The 23,283-nt window shown below is 42.6% G+C and overlaps 1 protein-coding gene across 4 annotated transcripts in view; it reads right to left on the bottom strand.

Annotated features, from left to right (window-relative positions):
- Positions 1 to 8,302, bottom strand: part of AKAP11 (A-kinase anchoring protein 11) — a 49,287-nt gene extending 40,985 nt beyond the window's left edge. For 3 of the 4 annotated variants that reach the window (XM_084767931.1, XM_084767933.1, XM_084767934.1), the window contains exon 1: positions 8,147 to 8,302. The gene's annotated coding sequence lies outside the window, so the exon portion shown is untranslated. Of the gene's footprint in view, positions 1 to 7,863; positions 8,056 to 8,146 lie in introns of those variants that run through there. The other variant, XM_084767932.1, reaches the window with a different exon arrangement.
- Between the last annotated feature and the right edge of the window lie 14,981 nt (positions 8,303 to 23,283).

The raw sequence follows: 23,283 nt of genomic DNA, 5'->3' as shown, positions 1-23,283 counted from the left end.
AAATCTGGTCCTAACTGGGAGAGAAAAAACACAGACCTAGACATGAAACACAGGAATGAAAATGAGAGCTGAGGACAGGGAAGCAGAGACCGCAAAGTCACAGGGTAATGATGCTGTTTGATACATGATCTTGGTTGTCAACTTGACAACATCTGGAACCAATGAAAACCCAAGCAGACAGGCACACCTGTGAAGACTCACCTTAAATCCAGGTCACGTAAGGTCAAAGGACCCACCCTAAATCTGGGATACACTTTCTGGCGTCAACCTTCATAAAAGTAAATAGAAGAATGAAGCTTCTGCTTTTTGCCTGCTTGCTTACTCTCGCTGGCAAGTTCATCCATCCTGCAGCTGAGGCACTTCTTCAGGGGACTGGTACTGACTTCACCAGGATTTCAGCACAGATTGAAGACTAGCCAAGACACTGAGCATCGTGGACTGAACAACTACTGGGTCTTTGGCCTTTTCGCTAGGAGACAGCCACTTTTGAACTAGCCAGCCCACAGACTGTAAGTCACTCTAATAAATCCCCTTCTAATATACATAAATTCATTACATCAGTTCTGCTTCTCTACAGAATCCTAATTCACTGTGCTCCATACATCCAAGGGGGATTCCCACAAGAAACCATGATCGTGATAAAGGAAGAAACATCACAAGATACCAGAGACTAAAGCAGAACTTCTGAGAATACAAGAAAAGGAACCCTGAAGATGGGTAGGTTACGCAGAGAGGAGTGGGTGGGGAGATAGGAAAGAGGAAGAGGTGAAGGGTCAACCAAAAACAAGGATTATGAAAAAGCCATACACATGCTTGATACAACTAAGTATGAAGAGAGTGAGCAAGCAGGCAAAACACAAAGCTTCATTCTTCCGTGTCCTTTCACATCTGCCACCAGAAGGGTAGCCCAGATTTAAGGTGAGTTTTTTACCTCATATAACCTGGATTTAAGGTGAGTCTTCTCGCCTCAAATGATCCAAACAAGAAAATCATTCACAGTGCAGAGAATTACTCAGTGAAAAGTCCAGTGCGAGGGTAGGATACTTCTGTATGGGTTGTTAGTCAGGGAGGCCCTCAAAACGGTGCAGGTGATTGCCCCTGCTGGTGGCTGTTGGTAGACACCACATGGTCTGATCACAGGAACTGAGACAGAAGCTTCCTCCCTGCTGGTTAGCCCTCACGGTGCTGCAAAGTGCTATGCAGGTTGCTGGGGGTGGATTCTCATCAACAGGCTTACTCATTTGTACCACATTACTAACCTGCCAGGCAAGATCTGCCTACTGATGCAATAGAGGAAAATTATGGGAATAACCAATGGCTTTCTAATTGGAACAAGAGGGAGTTCACATCTGGTACTGCAGGCAAAAGGCCCTCATAGCTGGTGGGTCACAGGCCTTGTGAAAAAGCTACGGCTGTAGTTTTACTGAATAACATGCCCACCAAATTATCTTTTAAATTACTGTATTTAGCTCCATAAGTCAATGCTGTTGTCAACTTTGATTAGACAGGTTCCTTCTGTAATGGGCAATGGTAAATGCACACTACAATCCAGCCAGAGAAAAGAATAACGGACTACTGAATGCTCAGGAGGTCTACAGTATCCCTCTAACTCAGGGAACATCAGCAGACAGAGGATAGAATGGAATGTTGTATTCCCTTGCATGACTTGGCATGGCACTCTTGGCCTCAAAGCAGCTGTAATCACCTATACAAGACCCATAGGAGTCTGGGCCCATAAACATTTGTTTCAGGAGGGAAGGGACTTAGAAGGCTCCACCCTTCTATGAGGAAATACAGGCAGTTAAAAGTAGGGTCCCACAAGACTCCCCACCCCTCACCCCAGCCCAACAAATGATCCATAGGCAGTTAAGGTTGCTGAGGGAGAGATTTCCTTTAGTGGGTGGCCACTGGTGAGGTGCTATGTTCCTGTAAATAACCCCTCACCTATATTATGTAAACAACCCTACTGAAACTTGCTGGGTCACCAAAAAAAATCATCAAAGTAGAAAACAGACTAGTTGGAAAGAGGAAAGGAGTCACCAGAAGTGGGAGGAGAACATAGTAAGTTAATGGGATAAATATGATTAATACATTATATTCATTTACTGTTGTGACACTATATGTAATCTGTGTAGTAATAAAAACATTACAACTGGCTGGGCATGGTGGCACACGCCTTTAATCCCAGCACGTGGAAGGCAGAGGCAGGTAGATCTCTGCGAGTTTGAGGCCAGCCTAGTCTACAAAGTAAGTTCCACGACAGCTGGGGCTGTTACACAGAGAAGTCCTGTCTCAAAAAAACAAAACAAAACAAAAAAACCATATTAAAACTAAGGGAAATGTTTCCAAAATGAAAAGCATGCAGATGAAGTAACAGCAGACTGAACACTGAAGTGAAACTGTAGATCATATAATAGAAAAATATCAAAGCAAAGCATGGGAATTTCAAAACAAGCAACCCCACAGTATCAGGACCTATTAATCATTCTTTTAAAAAATGTGGGGGGGGGGTCCCTAAAGTCAGCTGGGGGACAGAACCAAAAGAGAAGGCAAAGCAATCTAGAGACAGGTCCAGAATGAACCAAATCTGATCAAAACAATGACAGATCCAAGAAAATCCAAAAAATATTAAGAAAAGTTTTTTATAAACCACCCATGTGAGCCACAACCAAATTGCCAGAAACAACAGAGTATTTTCCCAGCAATTGGGAAGGAGCAAACCCCTAATGTAGAGGGCGAGGAAGACAGCAGCCCTGACACCTAGGCAGCCCAAAGCCCAGTAATGACCACCAGCTCTAATTACTCAAAGAGGGGAACATGGTAACACCCACACATGATAAAAAAAAATATCTTTCCAAATGTAAGACAAAATAAATTTCTTCTCACTAATCAGAGCTGTGAGGATTCATCACCAGCTGATCACATCACACTCTGAAAAGCAACTCTAGAGACAAAGAAAAACAATACCAGATGCAACCTGGACCCACTGAGGTAACAAGGAAGGACTGGAAGGTAACACAGAGCTGGTGTAAGAAGATTTCCTCAGTTCCTCACCTTTTAAAAATAACTTTAAAATAGCAATTGATTAGACACTAAAGGGAAATGCACAAGAAAGAGAACAAAGGATGTGGTGGGGAGCAGTGAAAAGCCAGTCATTAGAAGTCTACATTACGAACGAAACGGTGGTGCGCAAAGAAAAGCTGCTCTGAGCTACAAACCCTATAGTGACCACTAGAAAAACCAAACAGAATTCACACTATAAATGAGCAGTGGGATACAGGTGACACCATCCCTCATGGTGGAGACAGGCTAACCCACCTCACAGTAAGTGTGACAATAGCAGGGCAAGGCAGGACTCAAATGTTCGCTCCTCCGGTACAGACCTGCTGCTTGACTTACTAAATCTAAAAATACCACAGCTATCCTAACTGCCTTCCAAAACAATAGCCAATTATATTAAGAAGAGAGAGCATTCCTAACAATGACTAAGACACCTTCTTTCTGGTACTTTCCGGCTTTTTATACTTTACTGCTAAGTCAACCTATGTGCAAGATAGATCCTGTTCTCGTCCCAGCTCTACTGCCTGGATCAGTCTTTGTTGTGGGGTGATCTGTTTGTCCACTGGCTGCCAGCAGACCTGCCTAGCTGTGAAAACTCTCCAAAAGTCATCACACTTACCTGTGGCTGAGCAAAGCTAGTTTTCACACTTGAGACTATGGAACCATGTATTACAATTAAATGCACACATCTATGTTCTGCATTAACTCTGTGTACTAGCAATATTCAACTGCCATTCCTGAAGTGTGTGAGTAACTGTGGCTAAGATATAACAGCGGAAAACCTTTCATTCAATAGTTCACTTATACTCCAAGGCCAGGCCTTACTTATCTCTCTACATTGCTCAATGGCCTTATCAAATTTTAAGCACATGAAATTGAGGGGCATGTGCTAACAAGTGGCATCATAGAATGAAGAGCAAGGTCGCCTCATCAAGTACTGCTTGAAGATAACCCATATCTGTTTTCTTAAACAGCACAGAAAAATGTCTGTCCTTCAAGCACATTCCAGGTTTGTCCCCTCTTCTCAAGTATGTCCGAGCCCAGCCAGTCACTGGTATTTCAAGTGTCAGCATGGGCCTTGTTGACAGATACTAAGTATGAACTATAATTCCCTCTACAGCAACTGTAAATGCAACTTCAAAAAGAAAAACACTAAAACCTTAAAAGTTATTGTCAAAGTGACCATGGATCATGACCATAAAGTCATGTTCTTAAATCATGCATCACCCTCCCTCTACAAGATTGTTTCTAAGCAAAATTATACTAGAGTTTTCTTTGTTTTTGTTTTGTTTTTTTGTTTTATTTTGTTTTGTTTGGGGTGGGGGGTGAGACAGAGCTTCTCTGTGTAGCCTCCTGGGCTTTGTGGCCAAGGCTGGCCTCAAACTCACAGCGATCCGCCATCCTCTGGCTCCCCAAGTGCTGGGATTAAAGGTGGGCACCACCACACCCAGCTAATTTTTTTTAAAGTTTATTTATTACTGCATTGGTGTTTTGCCTGCATGTATGTCTGCATGAGTGTGTGAGCTCTTGGAGTTACAGACAGTTGTGAGCTGCCATGAAACTTGGAATTGAACCCAGGTCTTCAGGAAGAGCAGTAAATGCTCTAACCACTGAACCATCTCTCCAGTCCTTTACTTTTAAATTGGAATTTATATTCCTTTTTTTAAAAAAGCATTTATTTAACTTTTTGTGCATTGGTGTGAGGGTGTCAGATCCCTTGGAACTGGAGTTACAGACAGTTGTGAGCTGGCATGTGGGTGCTGGGAATTGAACCCAGGCCCTTTGGAAGAGCAGCCAGTGCTCTTAACCACTGAGCCATCTCTCCAGCCTTATGCTACAGTTTTAAGCTAGCAACAAATTCCTCTTTATTGGAAACACCTGCAACATCCCAACTCTAACAGTACATTACTGAAAAGCATCACATATAATAGTAAGACTGCCCCAGGCTGCCAGGAGCAGGAATATGGGAACAGATCTACTGCCAAAGGCATAGTGCTTGCCTCATAGGAGATACCTTATAAGCCTGCACAGAGGCCATTCATTAATAGAACACATAAGGAATAATTAAGAATAAAGAGTGTGAAATGTGAAGTTGAGGTCTCAAACTTAGAGAAGCAGAGAAAAGACAGAACCTTAACCAATTTATACAATAATTGGAAAATGAGGCTTTATGTCAATATGGTACTATCCAAAAAACAACTAATAAAACAAACTTAGTTAATATCAAACCTGGAAATGTTACCCTAAGAATCATTCATGTATCTGGAGTTTAAAGTTAATCCAAGAACATAGAAGAGAATATAATATTGACCAAGAATCTAAAGGGATAATCACCATTAATGGTTCAAGGCAGATGTAAAGAAAAGAAAGAGCAGTGGGAACCACAATTATGTGGCAATCTAAAGCACAGGTAGTAGAACTTTTTAAGAATGATTTCTGAGTATGTGTGACAGCAATAGACTTCTAAGACTGAAGAGAAAAAAGATCCTTTCTTCCATGAACACTCCAGAAGTCGGTCCACAGTCAGCAACAGACACTCAGTGTCCTTCTGCACTGTACCTGCCATCTGTCACTAGAAAGAGATTAACTGTCTCACACGCATGGATCCACAACCCCCATAGTACCATGATGCCCATTATACAAAGTGTTCTAAGTAACCTGTCTAACCTTACAAACCTAGGAGACTGTCTGGAAAGGGACCACTGAATCCGCTTACATCTCTACCTAGCTGACCAAGTGCAATGCAGACAGAGCTTGGGGGAAGAACTCAGACTCCAAGCCACTACAGTACCCACAATTTCCTCCCAGCTACAGACCTCCCCTGTCCTAAAGACCTTGCTGTAGCAGTCTGAAAAGCTGAAGCCCTAAAAACTTCCAGGCACACCTCTGTCTCTCCGCCATCTTTCTCCTATTCCCATCCTCCTACCCCACCCCGCAACCAACCTGACTAGAGTGGAAAGCTGAACTTAGCATACTCTCCACAGAGAGTCATTTAGACTTGAGACTGGAAGAGATCTGTTAGGAACCATGATGCAAGTCAAGGTGGGTCTGCTGGGAACAATCCGGCAAACCAAGGTTCAAGAGAAGGCCAGCATTGAATAGGGCATGCTGCCCACAGTAGAGAACTGAGAGAAAACGCTTTCAAAGGCTTCAACCTGAACACTTTCTGGTCCCCCGACCACTGAGCCAGAATCACAAACTGGACTTCAGAGTCAATGCTCCAACAGGAAGACAAATGCCTTGTTCAAGCGAGCCAATTCAAATGGCTTTTTTTGATGCTTGCAGCCAAATATTCAAGCCATTAAGGGAGGTCAAAGAAAAGAACCAAGTAAGCAGTGGCTAATACAAAACTGCTAGGTTTTCTCCGTTTGTCATGCCCAGGCAATAATCCATACATTCCAAATGCTTAACTCTTAATTTTTTCTGTAAGGACGAACAGAAAAAAGAAACTATATGGATCTGCCCCATTTGCTTTTAATTTTTCCCCTGTGCCACAATGCTGGTATAGTATAAGCTAAGCTCTGAGTTTCCTAACCTTAATGATTGACTATTTACTACTGGGGCCACTTCACAAAAAGAAGAAAGAAAAAAAAGAAAGAAAGAAAGAAAGAAAAAGTTTATATAAGTAATTACTCCATCAAAAGTTACTCCAATTGCTTTCCAAAGGCAAGACAAAGCAACCATTATCCTAAAAGTTTGAAGCCATTGCTACAAGTTAGAAAGACTAGCAACAAATTGTTTGTTGTTTGTTTCTCCCCCCCCCCCCCCCCCCCCCCGCCCTTTGCCAAGGAAAATAGGAGGGAACATCTGTTATCTCCTTTGACCAATCGCCTAAGTTTTTCATATCTTCATGTATGGCTAGAATTCCCCTATTTATAATTGGAAATGTCCCTTTAAACAACCTGCTACATTACAATTAGAACTGGCTGAGTTCCTTTCCCAGACACTAAAGCTTTGGAATTAAAATAACATGTACCATCTTTTCTCCCAGAGGATTTTCCTCTGCTTCTAGACTTCGCCCTGGAATTCAGAGACTAGAGAAAGCTAGCAAATCTCTCACTAGAATTCGGGGCTCTGACTTCAGTATCTTCAACAACAGAACAATCACTGGTCACCCAGTATAGTGCAAATTCCTTTTCAGGCAATCTGTTGAGCAGTTTTGTAGGTATCTACATTAGTCACAGCTCAGCTTATAAATCCACTTCTCCAATTCCCTCACATCCCTTTATCCCCCATAAGTCAGTTACTGACAACACAACTAATTGTTTAATTCACTGCCAACCCATGATTCACACTTCTGCCTGAAAAACACAATTAAGTATGAATAACCAAGATATTCCTTGGAAAATGTTCATATAGTTGAAATAACTAGGTGGCACTATTTGAAATGACATCAATAATTCCAAGCAAAGGACTGCCATTTACCAAAAAACAAAACACAAACAATAAACAAGCGAAGACATTAGAACAAAACCATCTTTGCATAAATACTCCCATCTTTCCTGATACTCTTAAGTATTTTCATAATAATAAAATTGAGTATCAACACAAATAATACGCTAACAAGGTGAGAAGATGCAAAGGAAGACAAGTGTTTTGGAAGCAAATGAATAATTACACAGCTAAAAAGAACTGCGAATATTAACTCTCGTATGCGTCAAGGCCATTAGCGATGTGTCTCAGCAGTATGAAATGCCTTAATGTCTAAAGCTGGGCCACCTCCAATTAATAGGTTTTTTGTTTTTGTTTTTTCTTCATTTTAAAAAAGGTAAACAGAGTTAAAGGACTGTCACCAAGACATACTAGAGGTTTAAACTGTACTGTCACTGAGCTTTAGCCAGACCACTCTACTTGATAGCGCAGTTCGGATGCTTGGCCAGCCTGGGGGAGACGTGACAGCGATGCAAACAGGAGCACCAGAGATTTGGGCTGCGCCGGGACCTGGGCTCGGGTGCAGACAGGGAAGGATGCTGCTGCGGACAAAGTGCACCGTCCTCCTCCCGCCCGCGCCCCACGCAGCGAGGCCACAGCGCCCGGCCACAGTCTGGACCGGGACTGCCGGCTCCCCGCTCCCAGCCCCGCTCACCCGGCGGCGCAGCCTCTCAGCTCCCGGGCATGTCACCCGCCCGTCACGGCCCGCAACGCCCGGTGGTGGAGCGAGCTGCAGCGCAGCGGCGCCTCCCTCGCCCGCCCCTGCCCACGACGCCACCGCCGCCGCCTCCCCACGCCGCCCACTCACTCTCGCGAGAGCGATCGTCCCTCTCGCGAGAACGACCCCGTGTCGGAGCCCGCGCAAAAGGAACAAGGCGGGGGCAAAAAAAAAAAAAAAGACCTTCCCACGTGCTCCGGAGGGCAAAGCTGTGGGGTGCCTGTCACGTGACACAGAGGCGCCCTCTCCATTGGTCAGGTGGCCCCCAGGCCCTTGGGAGCTTTAAACGCGAAGCTGACCTACGAACTCTCTGCTGACGTCTTGCGCGCTTCCTGGTCCGTTGCCTTGGGAACGACTTAACCCTTTCCCCTGACAGAACACCAAAGCTAAGCTTGCTGGCATCCGCCACCCTTGGACTCTCTGCCTTGAGCAGCCCCAACTGCCCCGAGTTGCTTTCCCACGGTGGCAGCCCACTAGATAGATCAAGGGTCCACACACAGCCCACCCTTCAGAATGGTTCTGCCGGGTTCCCATCATCTTCAGGGAAAGCCACTCGGGACGCACCAGGCCTCGGGTCCAAACTGAACCTCTGGAGTCAGTCCAAGGGGAGTGCTCACCCCATGTGGCATCGAAATTGGGAAATAAAGCTCCTGTGACAAGCTTTGTGACTCCTGTTTAAATGGGAAGGACCAAGGCAAGTTGCACGGTCTCCTCAAGGACATCCCTTCCTCAGATTGGCTGAGAGATGAGACAGACATTTGATTTGTTTTGTCCTCTTCAGGAGAGAGGAAGGAAAAAAAGAAGAATATATATATATATTCTCTCTCTTCAACAGCTTTGGATTATTTTTCTACACGTTTTGGGCATTTTTCCAACTTGTCTATTGAACTATAATGGAGACAAATTAGGCTATAGAGAGACCTGCGGGGTTGGGGGGGGCGGGCTGGTATCTGTAGGTGTTAAACAATTTTATCATAATCTAAGGTGGTTACAACTGGGCCACTACACAGGGGGAGGGGGTTGAGGGGAGAGAAGAGCGCTCTAGCAAAAGCCAGGCTAATTCACAGGCCAGAAATTGGGATCTAATCTAGAATAAGTGAATGACAGAAAATAAACCTGGAGAGATAATAAAGGCTAGATTCCCCCATAGCTTTATTACCCAAGAAAGGAATTGAGAATTAGTCTATCGTGAAAAGCATTTAAGACTTAATAAAAAAGGGGAAAATACCAACAATTATTTAAAATTACAAAATGACAAAACAAAAAAAAATAGTAAATTCGTCCCTGTAGATAGGGACGCCAAATCAGAAGCAATCTAGTCCAGGTGAGAGATATTTGTGTAAGACTCAATTTCCAATGACCTTGACAGTCTCCAAAATCAGAAGTCAGAGCCCTACTGTTGTCTGCTGACTTCCATTTAACTATGTAAATTTCTCCTACCTCATAGGAATAAATGGAGGGGGTTTTTAGGGGTTTTGTTGTTGTTGTTGTTGAGTTTGTTTAACTACTGAAGAAAATGAGTGGCCAGGAAGGGCCCCCACCTTTGCTTGTCTTTCCTCTATTTTCACCACACAGGTATCTTTAAGGTAATCTAAGCAAAATGGAACATAAAATAATGTTCCTTGTAAATATTTATTAAAGTAAGATTTGAAAAGATAGGGGTTGGAGACTGAAGAAAAAGACTTTAGTAGAAAGAAATCAGGAAGTCTTCCAGTGTGAAACCTACCCACTAACTAGTGACCAAACCAAAGCAAGGCTTCCTCATACATAAAACAAGATAATTTGATGCCCGTGTAGGGTGGTTAAGACTGAAATGTAGCCGGGCAGTGGTGGTGCACACCTTTAATCCCAGCACTTGGTAGGCAGAGGCAGGCGGATGTTGAGGCCAACCTGGTCCACAAAGTGAGTCCAGGACAGCCAAGGCTACACAGAGAAACCCTGGCTAAAAAAAAAAAGACTGAATTCCATTTTGTCATGCGTGCCCTGGCAGAGGAAGCTGGGGAGGGAAATGAACTTTTATGAAAGACGTAAGAGTCAGCAAGCAGCACAAGCCAAATGAAACTGGACCCTCACACACCAACTGAGAGACTGCCACTGATTGAGACAGATACCAGGAATGCTTTCCTAAGAAACGCTGAGCTCAGGGTGTGAAAACGGAAGCAGTGCCACCTGTTCAGCCTCAGAGTCCCTTCCTCTGGAGCTACTGAGAATCTGTATAGCATCCAAAACCTCTCCTGTGACTGATGAGAGTGAGAACTAAATGGAAAATAGTCTTGTCTTTCAGCTGAAGCAACAGCTGAAAGTTAACACCTTTGTTATAAAGAAGATTTAAAGTTTCTTTTTAAGAAGGGAAAATGTGTCAGAAATATTATTTTAACAAGGCCATTTAAAAATCCCCCAAATTAAAACAAACAAACAAACAAACAAATAGGGCCAATTTAAAGGTTAATTTCGAGTGCCTTTTGCAGCTCTCATAATGATTAATTGAAACAACTGTTTGGTGTTGCTAATTTAGACGAACAAAGAGCTCAACATATTAGCCGGGTCATAAACCATCCGAACTTACTCTAGCAAGGAAGAGGTTGTGATCCCTCGAACTAGTTGTTTGGAGTGCTGTGGATAGAAAGTGAAAAAAAAAAAAAAAAAAAAAAAGTAAGATCTCCTACAGTGTCCCTAGTTCTTAGATCCTTTCAAAACATCCTTCACACATGCACACATGTATATATAGATACACAAACATATATATATATAAATATATATGTATTCCAATATAATTACATGCCATCCAACCTCTTGGGTTTGTATATTCACAAAACTATGCAGCACTCATTGTAATCTAATTTTCAAAATAACTTTGTCCTCCCCTTAAAAATGAACAAACAAACAAAACAAAACTATTAGCAGCCAATAATCCCCTACCTCACCCTCGGCCCTAAGCAATCACTAAGAATATTTGTTTCTATAAACTTGCTTTACCTGGGTATTTAATATTAATAAAATTAGATAGTATGTGACCTTTTGTGTCAATTTATCCACTTAGTACATTGTTTTCGAGGGTCATCCATGGAGTAATGTATCGGTATTTTATTTCTTTTTATTGGCATAATGATTATTCTATGCATTTAGCATATTTTATTGATCATTTCATCAGCTGATCGACACATGGGTTGTCTTCACTTTGGGCTATGATGAATAATGTGCATTGAACATTTATCAAACTTTTCCCAGTAGATGTTGCTTCCAATTGTTAGTTAAGAAAACACTAGCTATGATGGGGGGGGGGGGTAAGGTGGGGAGCAGGGGGGTGCTTTTAGTGAAAGGCTTGTGAAAGGCTTGAGAGATGGCTCAGCAATTAGAGCACTGGCTGCTCTTCTGGAAGACATGGCAGCAGACAAGTGACCTGTTCCAGGGGACCTCTGTAGGCACCCAGTACACCTACATGCATGCATTGAAGACATCTATATATAAAACAAAACTTTCTAAAATAGAAAGTAAAAACATTTATCTAGTTTAGAAAGTCCTTCTAGTCTAAGCACACTTCCTTTGTTCTTATGGCTTGCTTGCTTGCTTCTTTCTTTTCTTTTCTTTTCTTTTTCCTACTCTGTTGAGCATGTTTAGTCTACCCACAAGAGTATTTGTACTCAAAACAGTTCACACCTGACCATGTCATTCATCTACTTAAAATCCAGGGCCTGTCTTGATTTCTTTGCTCCCATGTCATTGTCTCTTTCATATTCTCAAAATAGGGCCAGAGTGCCTCAGACCTTTCCCTCACACTGTGCCTTCCGTACTGTTTATCTTCTTCTGTATCCTTTCATCTATGACTGCCCAGAACCCATGGACTTTCAGCTCTGCTGTCACTTCCTCAGGAGCTCTTGTCCTAACTCCCTACAGGAAGTGCACCCCTCTTTATTGAGGGCTCTGCCTTCTCTCTGAAGCATTTGTCAACATATACCAATTTTCATTTCTGTGATTATATTTAACTAATACCTGTCTCTTCCACTATGTCAAAGGAATCGCATCTAGATTTCCTAGCAGTGACTGGCACACAGTAGGTACTCTGTCACTGTTCCTAGGAAGGAGGGACAGGGGTGGGGAGGAAAGGAAGAGGCCTCTTCCATGGCTGCTTGAGGTTCTGTTTCTCTTGACTCAGAAGGAACCTTCATTAAAGTCTGGTAAAAGTTACAGCCCAAAGTTGTGCTGGCTAAGGGAAACTAATGCCAAGGCCTGCTGTGGACTCGGTCAGGTGCAAAAAACTCACATGTCTCAACCACCCAGAAAAAGGCTGAGAGAAAAGGAGACCAGTGTACAAAAGCGCTAAGGCAGCAGGCTGTGTCTAAAGGCGCCTATGAGAGCATCAGAGAAACCCTCTCATGGCCCCTGAAAATGATTATTCTTCCTAGTATTCATCATAGCCCTGGGACTTGAACCTAGGGCCTCAGGCACACCAGGCAAGCAATCTAACTCTGGGCTATGGTCATCTCCAGGCCCTGGTATTACTTTCTAGGCTGAGACAGCCCTGCTAAATTAGCCCAGGCGTCCCTGAAACTAAGTCTGTAGACTAGGTAGACCCCAGGCTTGGGTTCCACAGGCCTCAGCATCCCAGGTAGCTGGGCTTACAGGCCAGACCTGGCTCCACAGGGATATTTTAGTAAACAATTGGTAGTGTCTCCTCCACTGTAACCTTTTGCACTTAGTGGAAATGGAGCGTCCACTTGTAGATATACATGATCCAATGGAGGCAAGACAGTTGGGTGACAGGCACATAAACGAATCATGGCCCAGCAACATTGAATGATCTGCTCTTGATCGTATCTGACACAAAATGTCATAGTTCAATGCTAAAATCAACTAGTTGGGTCTGGCCCTGCCTTTCAGTGAAACTGAGCATTCCGCACAAAGCTGGCTCCCAACCTAATCCCCCGATGACGCTCTGACTACAAAGGAAGGCATCATCTTTCCCCCAGAAGCTCTCGAGCTTTACACCAGCAACCTAGGATAGCCAAAGCAGATTCCATGCCACTTCCTGTTTGAAAACTTGACTCTCCCCTTGGCTGAGCTGCTGGATTCCTCCCTGAGCCATCCTGCATAAGTGATGGATCCAGCTGTCAGTTCACTTGTAAAAACATGTCAAGTCCGTGAACACATCCTTTAGTTCTTACCGTTGGTTTTTCGTTGTTGTTGCTTTTTAATGGCTCGAAGTTAACACATACTTCTGTAGAACATTTGAAAAGTCAGGAAAAGACAGCCCCTCTTGTACTGTGGTTGCTTTACATGCATTTGTATTATGTGATAATAAGCTGATGTAAGGATTCTGAGAGTAGAAAGATACAAATTATATAAGCTATTTCAATATATTAGATGCCTTTGAAATTGAAGTGATGAAGCCTTAAAAGCATTTTTGTTTGTTCATTTTTGCTTTGTTTGAAGCAATGGGAATCCAACCCAGGCTCTTGTACTCTACCACTGAGTCTCCATACCTTTGTTTTAAGAGTGTGTTAAAGTGTTGGCTTCTGTTGTTGCGATAAAATACAGTGGCCAAAAGCAATTTAAGGACAAAAGGCATGATTTCAGCTTATGGTTCCAGAGGGCTAGAGTCCCTTAATGGCGTAAGGGCCTAGCATAGTGCCAGGAGCAGGAAATATATGTGTGTATGCATGTAAGTACATATATAAATAATATATCTTTTCCAACAGGACTTGACTTCCTGAAGGATCCATAACCTACCCAAACAAGAGTCACCAGCTGAGGATCAAGTGTTCAAATAACTGAGTCTACCAGAGGCATTTCTCATTCAAATCACTGCAAAGAGCATATATATCATATCACAGCTCATTATAATGTGTATAACATATATAGCTATTATTTTGTACCCAGCCAGCCTCTGGACCTATAGAAACACAACTGCACCATTATTAGAATATAGCACCTAGTAGTGCCTTAATATACAGAAAGTGGTCGTTAAATACTCAAAGGATTCTAAAACCAAGATTCTGCTTACCATTTATTTGTGTGTGTGTGTGTGTTGGGGGGATTGTATACACTGCATGTATGTATCTAGATGGAAAAATAATGTCTAATATTACATAGTTTTTCAAATGTGGCTTTCTCAAAAGATGAGATAAACTTCATTATGTGACTCTATGCAATTATTCTAAGAGATCTGATAATTTCCCTCAGACTATATATAGGTTTATAGTCAGGACAGTTGTTTATTTGGATTTGGTTTTTGTTGTTGTTGTTGTTTTGTTTTGTTTTGTTTTGTTTTTTTGGCATGCTCTCATAATAAGAACAGATAGAAGAACAGACCTTAAAGCAGGCTGTTCCTGTGGCCACCGTTCCCAGTCCTTGGTTATTTTCCTTTTCATGTCAGCAAGAGCATCTCCCTCATTCGTTAACATGAAATTCCCACGTGCGATAAGAGCTCTAGTCAGTGCTTATGCATATGAAAGATGGACATTATATGTTTATGTCGGTCATAAGATGCTGTGGTAAAAGTCTAGGGCAAAAGTAGCAGAGCTTTGAAGACACCCTGACTTTAGGAATTCTCTCTCCTACTTGAAATTTGAAGCATTTAAACTATACTAGACAGGTATAGTCGGCCTCTACACCGTGTTTGGTCCCTGTTTGTTTTAGATTATATGCGGACATCTTAGACATGACTGCTTCCCCACAATGGAGCTGATGAAAGCTGGTTCTATAGACAGTCTTTATGAACATGAAAGTAACCATCATCCCATGGTGAGTGCAAACTCTTGAAGGGTCGTCAGGTGTGGCTATCAAAAACAAAGAGCTGTGTGGATGTAAGTATGGTACTCAGAACAGAAGAGGCACAGACCCTCCTAGTTTGGGCTACTCATTCTCCACTTTAATCATCTGAACTAATATAAGCGGTGAGGTGACTAGGAAATGCATTGGAGACAAATTTCAACCTGATTTTGTTTAAACCTATAGAGTGGAAGACCTGAGCAGGTGATAGAAACTGAGGCTGAAAAGCTATCTTGCAAGAAATGCCCAAAGCCCCTCTTCGTCTTCCAGGGGAAAAGACATTTTCAGCTTAAATATAAAATAAAAATAATAATTAGAGCTGTCTTAAAATAAAATGGGTAAGCCAGGCTGGCCTCAAACTCACTGAGATCTGCCTGCCTCTACTTCCAGAGTGTTGGGGTCAAAAGTGTGCACTGCCAAACTTCATGGAATGGGTTACTTTTATTTTTAAAAAAATGTGTAACAAAAAAATTTTTTTCCAAGACAGATGTAGCCATGGCTGTCCTGGAACTCACTCTGTAGACCTGGCTGCCATCAAATTCACAGATCTGCTTGCCTCTGCCTCCTGAGGGCTGGGATTAAAGGAGTTCATCACCACCACCCAGACAAACTATGTCTTAAAATCTATAGTTTTTTTTTTTTAAATCTTTGTAGAGTCCAAATTTATACACTCTCCATGTATTATTCTGTCCTATTCTGTTCTTATTTCTGAACTGATTTTAAAGTTCTTCCTTTGATGGTGTGGGTTGCTGCCCTTCTCGGTCAGTGTAACAAGAGCCCAGAGAGCTTGTTATCTGTAAACCTGCGGCGGAGTATGTTGGCTGTAACCGGATTCCCACAGACCTCTTGTTCAACAGTAAAATACAGTGTAATTTTCTCTTTCCTTTGTTGATGGCCAGCAGCTGATCTGAAGTCACCATGTTCCGTAGTAAACAAGGTCTCATTTTTTTTTTTTGGTCTGGTTGAAAGACATGACATTCGCAAATGGGAAAAAAAAAAGGCCCCATTTCTAAGGTGTCACAAGCCCTAGTGTTAAACTCAGTACCCTTCACACTTTGCGACTAGTTGACATGTTCTGTAACTTAAAAAAAAAGTCTCACATTTCTTGTTCATTTTACAGTGTGTGGTTCTGAGACTTCCTCTTCAACTAAGTTCCAAGAAGAATCTATTCAGCTGACGTCCACCAAATTTCCCATTATCTTATTTCCTTTTTCATTGTTATCTCCTTCCTGTCCTGGTGTCCTTGGAAGTGCCTTCTCTTCTAGCTGATATCCAGCTGTTCGGTCCATGCTGGGGTTTTTTTTGTTGTTTGTTTGTTTGTTTGTTTTGTTTCTTTGCTACGATGCTCTAACAAATATCAATCATGTTGCATACAGGTCCCCGGATCTGCAGAAACAACATTTATTTATTTATTTATTTATTTAGTTAGTTAGTTATTTGGTTTGTTTTTCAAGACAGGGTTTCTCTGTGTAGCCCTTGGCTGTCCTGGACTCCCTTTGTAGACCAGGCTGGCCTCGAACTCACTGTGATCCACCTGCCTCTGCACCACCATGTCTGTCTAACATTTCATTCTTTTTTTTTTTTTTTTGATTGTTTTTGTTTTTGTTTTGTTTTGTTGAGACAGGGTTTCTCTGTATAGCCTGAGCTGTCCTAGACTCGCGTAACATTTAATTCTTAACCACCACACACAGTCTAGTACCAGCGCGCATGCATTCTTGCCCTACCTGTGTCCTACCTGAGTCACCCTCCATTACGTACACAGGCAGTCCCACTCCAGTTTCATGCTGAGTCAGCTGGTACTGGTCCTCTTGGTGTCTTGTTCTGTTTTTCACTTTGTTTTAAGACAGGATCTCACTAGGTAGTTCTGGCTGTCCTGGAACTCACTCTATAAACCGGGCTGGCCTCAGACTCACAGAGATTCCCCCTGCCTTTGCCTCCTGAGTGCTGAGATTAAGGATGTGCACCACTACGCCCAGCTGGTCCACTTTGTTTTTCATTCAAGGATGACAATAATATATTAGGACCAAATGAATTCTTTGCTTGCCCTTGGTGAGAAGTTCCTCTCTATTAACTTGCCCATCATAAAAGAGGGTCCTGAGTCCCACCTTCTCCTCATCTGTTCACTTTGCCCACTAAAGCTATTACTTTTTGCGTAATATCTGATACTTCCAGATCTTAAAGTAGTGAGAGGTAAGTGATACACAAGATACGCACAAGAAAGCTCTAGGCTTCCTGTGTTCCATGCTATCCACTCAGTTTCACTCAGCTGCCTTTGTAATGGACGCCTCACTAAGCCGATTCCTGGAAATACCACGGCACCTTGGTAGCTGTTTCCAGTAACAGGTGGCTCACTCCCCTTGTACCAGAGAGACACAAAGGAAACATCTGAGTGGCCATGTGGTCCTTTAATGCCACAAAGTGTATCTGCTATTGTTCACTGAACTTCTCAAGGACATCTCTGTATTTCTATTCAAGGAGACTTTGTCCTCTGCTTTTGGCTACTATAGTCACAGACAGTAACTGCCAGCCCACTCCTAACCCCCACTCTGCTTTTTTCTTTGTTCTTGAAATTGTGTCATTATGGGAAAGAAAGTATATCAATACTCTTAGAAAGAACCTATTTTTGGTCTGTCTGTCAACATGCCTTAGGATACAACTGCAAGGCTGCTAGGCAGGAGAATATCAGGCAAACCCCCAACGATGCATTCCTTGTCTGTGCCTCTCTTCTGTCCACCAAGATAATCAACCAATCATCTTCTTTCCCTCCATCTAATTTGCTTATGTAAATGATATCCATCCTTATCTCAGAAGACACAATGTCCATCAACCAAATTTCTAAATTAATGAGCTCAGTTCTCACCGACAGTGTTTGTAGTTATAGAATATACTGTAAGAGAAATAAATCTGTTTTTGGGATCCCAAGTGTGGGATCAGAAAGGTCTCGTGAGAGAACAAGTGATGTTAATCCACTCGAAGACCGACTACCTCGTGTGGGCGTTTGGCTGTTGCCAACTGAAAAGATCCCACGAACAGACTCTAGGAGGAGATATATAAATGAGCCAAGAACTGGAGGCGGGGCTTATTGGAGACATAGGATAGTTTTGGCTGTTCATCGCTCCACTTCAAGACGCTCCTAGAGAGAACTGCTCGAGGGAAGGCTTTGGGGCCCCAGATCCTGCTGAGGTTCCAGATTCTGGTTACTCCAAGTTCCAGCAGAAGAAATCCTAATGATTACGCCAGGAGAATCATTCCTCGGAACAGATATGCTTGCATTTTTGTTATTGTGTTCCTTAATCCTCTTTTCCTATTGTTTTGGTTAGTTGGGTTATAAGTGACATATGCTCGGTTATTAAGGTGTTAATAAAACATATTGGTTAAGAAAATTGAGTCTGCACTATATTTTGAGGAATTCTAAGAAACCTAGAATATTCTCCCAAAGACATTAAGAAGATCACATGCTATGGTACCCAAGGAAAGTGCTAGAGAATCTTAATCATACCACTAATGTCTTGGCAACTGCTCTCCTACAGTCCTACACAATGCTATATGTGTGGTTGTGACCAAGCCAGAAACAGGCAAGGAATCCGGTGTTGGTTCCCTGGAGAAGACAGGGCTTCCAGGTATGATGTAGTCCAGTTGCTAAAGAAGCTGAGCTAGGCAGGTATGAGCTGTCTGTAATGGAGTAAGCAGAGCAAGAGGTCAACCTAGGGTACAACCAAAGAGAAGTCTTCAGATAGCAGAAGAGTCAAGTTGATCAAACGCAGAGTGGAAGGCAAAAGAATGCCTCGTTTCCCAAGGCAAGTAAGTAGCTTTCAGGTGTGCCTTCTTGAATGCAATTTAAAAGACACATTTGTCCTTATCATTCAAGGAAAGGGTTTCACTTCCGAAAGGACTTTATCTCTAGGCCTGAGGCATTTAAGAGGTACTGAGGGACAGCTGTGTCCCAGTAAATGTTCTATTTTAGGAACCTGGCTCTAAAGAGTCCTGCATATGATCAGTCTGACACAGGTTAGGAAGGAAGTCAGAGAGCTTAGCGAGTGTTGAGAGCTGTATGTTTTCATCACCTGCATCTGGTACCCCACTGCACTTGGCACTAAGTTGGGATGAGTTCCAGGCAACAGAGCTAAGTGAAAATCCAGGCTGGAGCTCAGAGTTCCATATCCCAAAGATAGCATGCAGCAGGTGCCAAACAGCTCAACATTGAGTATGGGGGGGGGGGGTGACCCAATGTGCAGACCAAATGGAGCATCTGGGAATCTAGGCTCAAGACACTCAAAAAATACAAACCAATTTGTCTTTCGACAAAGGCACTGAAAGCCTATGTTAAGAAAAGTGCGCATCTTTAACAAACATCACCGGAAAGCTAAGAAGAATGAAATGAGATTCCCCATCTTTCACCCTGCACAAAAATAGATTAAAGGCTTTACACATACACACACACACACACACACACACACACAGAGAGAGAGAGAGAGAGAGAGAGAGAGAGAGAGAGAGAAACAGACACACACACACACAGAGACAGAGAGAGAGAGAGACAGAGAGACAGAGAGACAGAGAGACAGAGAGACAGAGAGAGACAGAGAGAGAGAGAGAACACAAATGATAAACAGGCTCACGTCAAATTAAAAAGATTGCACAGCAAAAGAAACAACCCAGAGTGAAGAGACAGTCTACAGATGGGAGAAAAAATTTATCAGCTATTAGTTCAACAAAGAATCAACATCCAGACTATATAAAGAATTCAAGAATATAAACATCAAAAGAATGAATGACCCAAGCAGTAAATGGACACATGAACTAAACAGGCTGCATGCCTGGGAGGCTCCAATACACACAACGTTGAGCACAGTGAAGGCTCCATCACAGCCACCACATGGTGAGTGTAGGCATCAGTGCCTGCCTTCACTCCACTGAGCATAGCATGCCTAGCAGGTCCCCAGCCCAGCCCATCATCCTGGAGAAAACTGCACACCTGGGACACTTCAGCCCCACATTGGGGTAGAGAGCACAGTGTGCACAGAAGGTACCAGCTCTGCCCATAATCCCAAAGAGAATTGTGTGACTCTAGCCTAGATATTAAGTCACAGATTAAACCCATAATAAACAATAGTGGGAGATTTCAGTATCTTGCTGTCATCAACTGATAGGTCAAGTAAAAAGTATCCAAAGCAAATGACATCTTAGACAAGTAGATTTAACAGACAGCTACAAAACATTCTATCTGAAAATACATTTTTCTCAGCAGCAGAATACAACACAAGTCTTGAAAACCAAAGGAAAAAGTAAAAAAAAAAAAAAATAATCTTTGTATGTTATTTGGTTACAATGGAATGAAAGTACAGTGGGGCTAGAGAGATGGCTCAGCGGTTAAGAGCACCAACTGCTCTTCTAGAGGTCCTGAGTTCAATTCCCAGCAACCACATGGTGGCTCACAACCATCTATAATATGATCTGATGTGCACTGTATACATAATAAATAAATAACAACAACAAAAAAGAAACAAATACTTTTGTCTGGGCATGGTAGTGCATGCCTTTAACCCCAGCACTGGGAGACAGAGGCAGGTGGATTGATGTGAGTTTGAGGCCAGCCTGGTCTACAAAGCAAGTCCAGGATAGCCAAGGCTTCACAGAGAAACCCTGTCTCGAAAAACCAAAAAAAAAAAAAAAAAAAGAAAGAAAGAAAGAAAGAAAGAAAGAACAAATTACAGCAAGAGAAATTACAAACTATTCATAAACTTGGGGATTAAACAACACTGTTGGCTCATGAACGGGTCAATGAAGAAATCAAGAAGGAAATCAAGTTCCTAGAAATGAATGAAAATGCAAATACAACCATTAAAATCTACGGGTACAATGAAAGGAACCCTAAGAGAGAAGTTCATGGTTTTAAGTGGCTATTAAGAAATCAGAGGGGAAGGGGAGATGGCTCAGCAGTTAAAGTCTTGATGAACAAACAGCAAGCATGAAGAGCAGAGTTCATATCTCTAGCACCCACACAAATGTCAGGTAGACAAGATGGCCGGCCTATAATTCCAGTGCTTTGAAGGCAGAGAGAGGTGATCTCTGGAGTAGGCTGGCTGGCAAGCTAGACTAGTGAGATTAGCAAGATATGGACTAAATGGAGAGACCATGCCTAGGTAAATAAGATGGGAGAGTGATTGATGAGGGCCCCTGACAATGTCCTTGGGCCACCCCATTTATATGCATGCAAACATGCACTCACACACACATCAGAGATCCCAAATAACTTAATGTCACACTTTAGAGATGTAGAGTAGCATTAGGCTAATCCTAACTCAGTAGACACAAAGAAATAATAGATAAGGGTAGAAGTTAAGGAAATGAACTATATATAACCTATGACTGACATTCCCACAGATTCATGTTTTTTTATTTCTCTATTCACAAAAGCTAAGAATTCAGGACAGATTATCAGCTGGTGAACAGTTATTAAAGATGTGGCCCATACACAGTTGTATCTTATTAATCCATAAGAAATAATGAACCGGGCATGGTGGCTCACGCCTTTAATCCCAGCACTCAGGAGGCAGAGGCAGGTGGATCTCTGTGAGTTTGAGGTCAGCCTGGTCTACAAAGTGAGTCCAGGACAGCCAAGGCCACACAGATTAACCCTGCCTTGAAAAACAAAACAAAACAAACAAAAAGAAAAAAAGAAAAGAAAAAGTGAGATTATGATTTTGCCAGAAAATGAATGGGACTGGAAACAATTGTACTGACGTAACCCAGGCCCACCAAGACTAGCAGTGCTTGTTCTCGCTCACGGGTGGGCCCTACCTTCAGATCTTTACATTTCTGTGGTTAAGTGGAACAGAGGGCCTGGAGAGGAGAGGGAGTAAGAAAAACACTACAAGGAGCTGGAGAAAGAGGCCTTAAAGTGGGGGTGGGGTGGGTAGTAAAACTCATATGATAGGAAAGTTGATGGAGTGAATACTAGTATAGAAAGGGATAAATAGAGATAAGAGTGTGGGGTAAAGGTGGGACAGGGGGAGGGTAAACTGAAGCATTAAGTATGCTTGAAAAATCCCCACAGGAACCTATTAATTTATAAGTTAACTAAGCACACACACACACACACACACACTCAAATGAAAGTATCCTGCATGTATGGTGTGTGTCTAATGATGTTGCCAAACCCCACAATTTTTAACATAAAAATCTCAGTGCCAAGTTATTGCCTATGGAGTCCTCAGGAGCTCCCAAAACAATATAAGCTACTGTCGTTTCTTCTGGTTACCAACAAGAACCAGATGATAAGACCCCTATTGCTGAAGATACCACACAATTTGGTTGCAGAATACAAAGAAAAGATAGAACTAAGCTGGAGGCTCCTTCTCTGCTGGCTACATTTCATAGACCCAGAAGTTGCTATGCAGCTGCTGAGGGTGAGGGAGCCTATCAATGTCTTTACCCACATATGGACACTGCATACTACATTTGGGCAAGCTATGCCAACTTAGGTAAGATATAGCTATTCAAGATATACACACCGCCAGATAAGATATGTTCCCTGGCAAGTAAGATATAATCATGCCAGGTAAGACATACCCAGAGAGTGGTGCAATGCTTTGGGGGTCACCAACCACTTTCTGAAGGAGAGATAAACATGTTTTTTGTTTAGATCCCAAGTGTGGGATGAGCAACAGACTTGTGAGAGAACAGGTGATGTTTATCCCCTTAGAAGCCGAACCACTTTATGGGGGAGCTTGGCTGTTACCAGCTGAAAAACATCCTTGGACAAATTCCGAGAGGAGATATAAATGTGAGCCAAAAATAGGAAGAGAGGATCTATAGAGACTTGGGATTGAGTGGCTGTTCATCACTGGCTTTCGAGATGCTCCTCAAGAGAACCGCTCCAGTGAAGGCTTTGGGGCTCCAGGCTTCGGCTGCTGCCCCAAGCCTCAGTAGAGGCTCTGGGTTCCGGGTTCTGGTTGCTCCAGGTTCCAGCAGAAGAAATCCTGCTGACTACGTCCGGAGAGTTGTTTCTGGGAACTGATACCCATAAGGTTTCATTTTTGTGTTCTTTAATCTTCTTTGCCACAGGTTTATGCTAGTTGGGTTATAAGGGAGGTACGCTCATTTGATAAGTTCATAATAAAATATAATTATTAAGAAAATTGAGCCTACAACTTTCCCATTGGATTTGCTCCTCAGGAGGGAATTCATTCCTAATACTATAAACTCAGCCAAAATCCCATGGCCAGGATGGCCATAGGTCCAGGGAAGACCTTACTATTGCTGTTTTGCTAAATGGCTATACTTCAAACTGCCTTCTAAATATT

The sequence above is a fragment of the Acomys minous genome, assembly GCF_964271855.1.
Source record: "Acomys minous genome assembly, chromosome: 18".
Taxonomy (NCBI): domain Eukaryota; kingdom Metazoa; phylum Chordata; class Mammalia; order Rodentia; family Muridae; genus Acomys; species Acomys minous.
The sequence above is the reverse complement of the archived record's forward strand: the minus strand, read 5'-3'. Positions and strand labels throughout refer to the sequence as shown.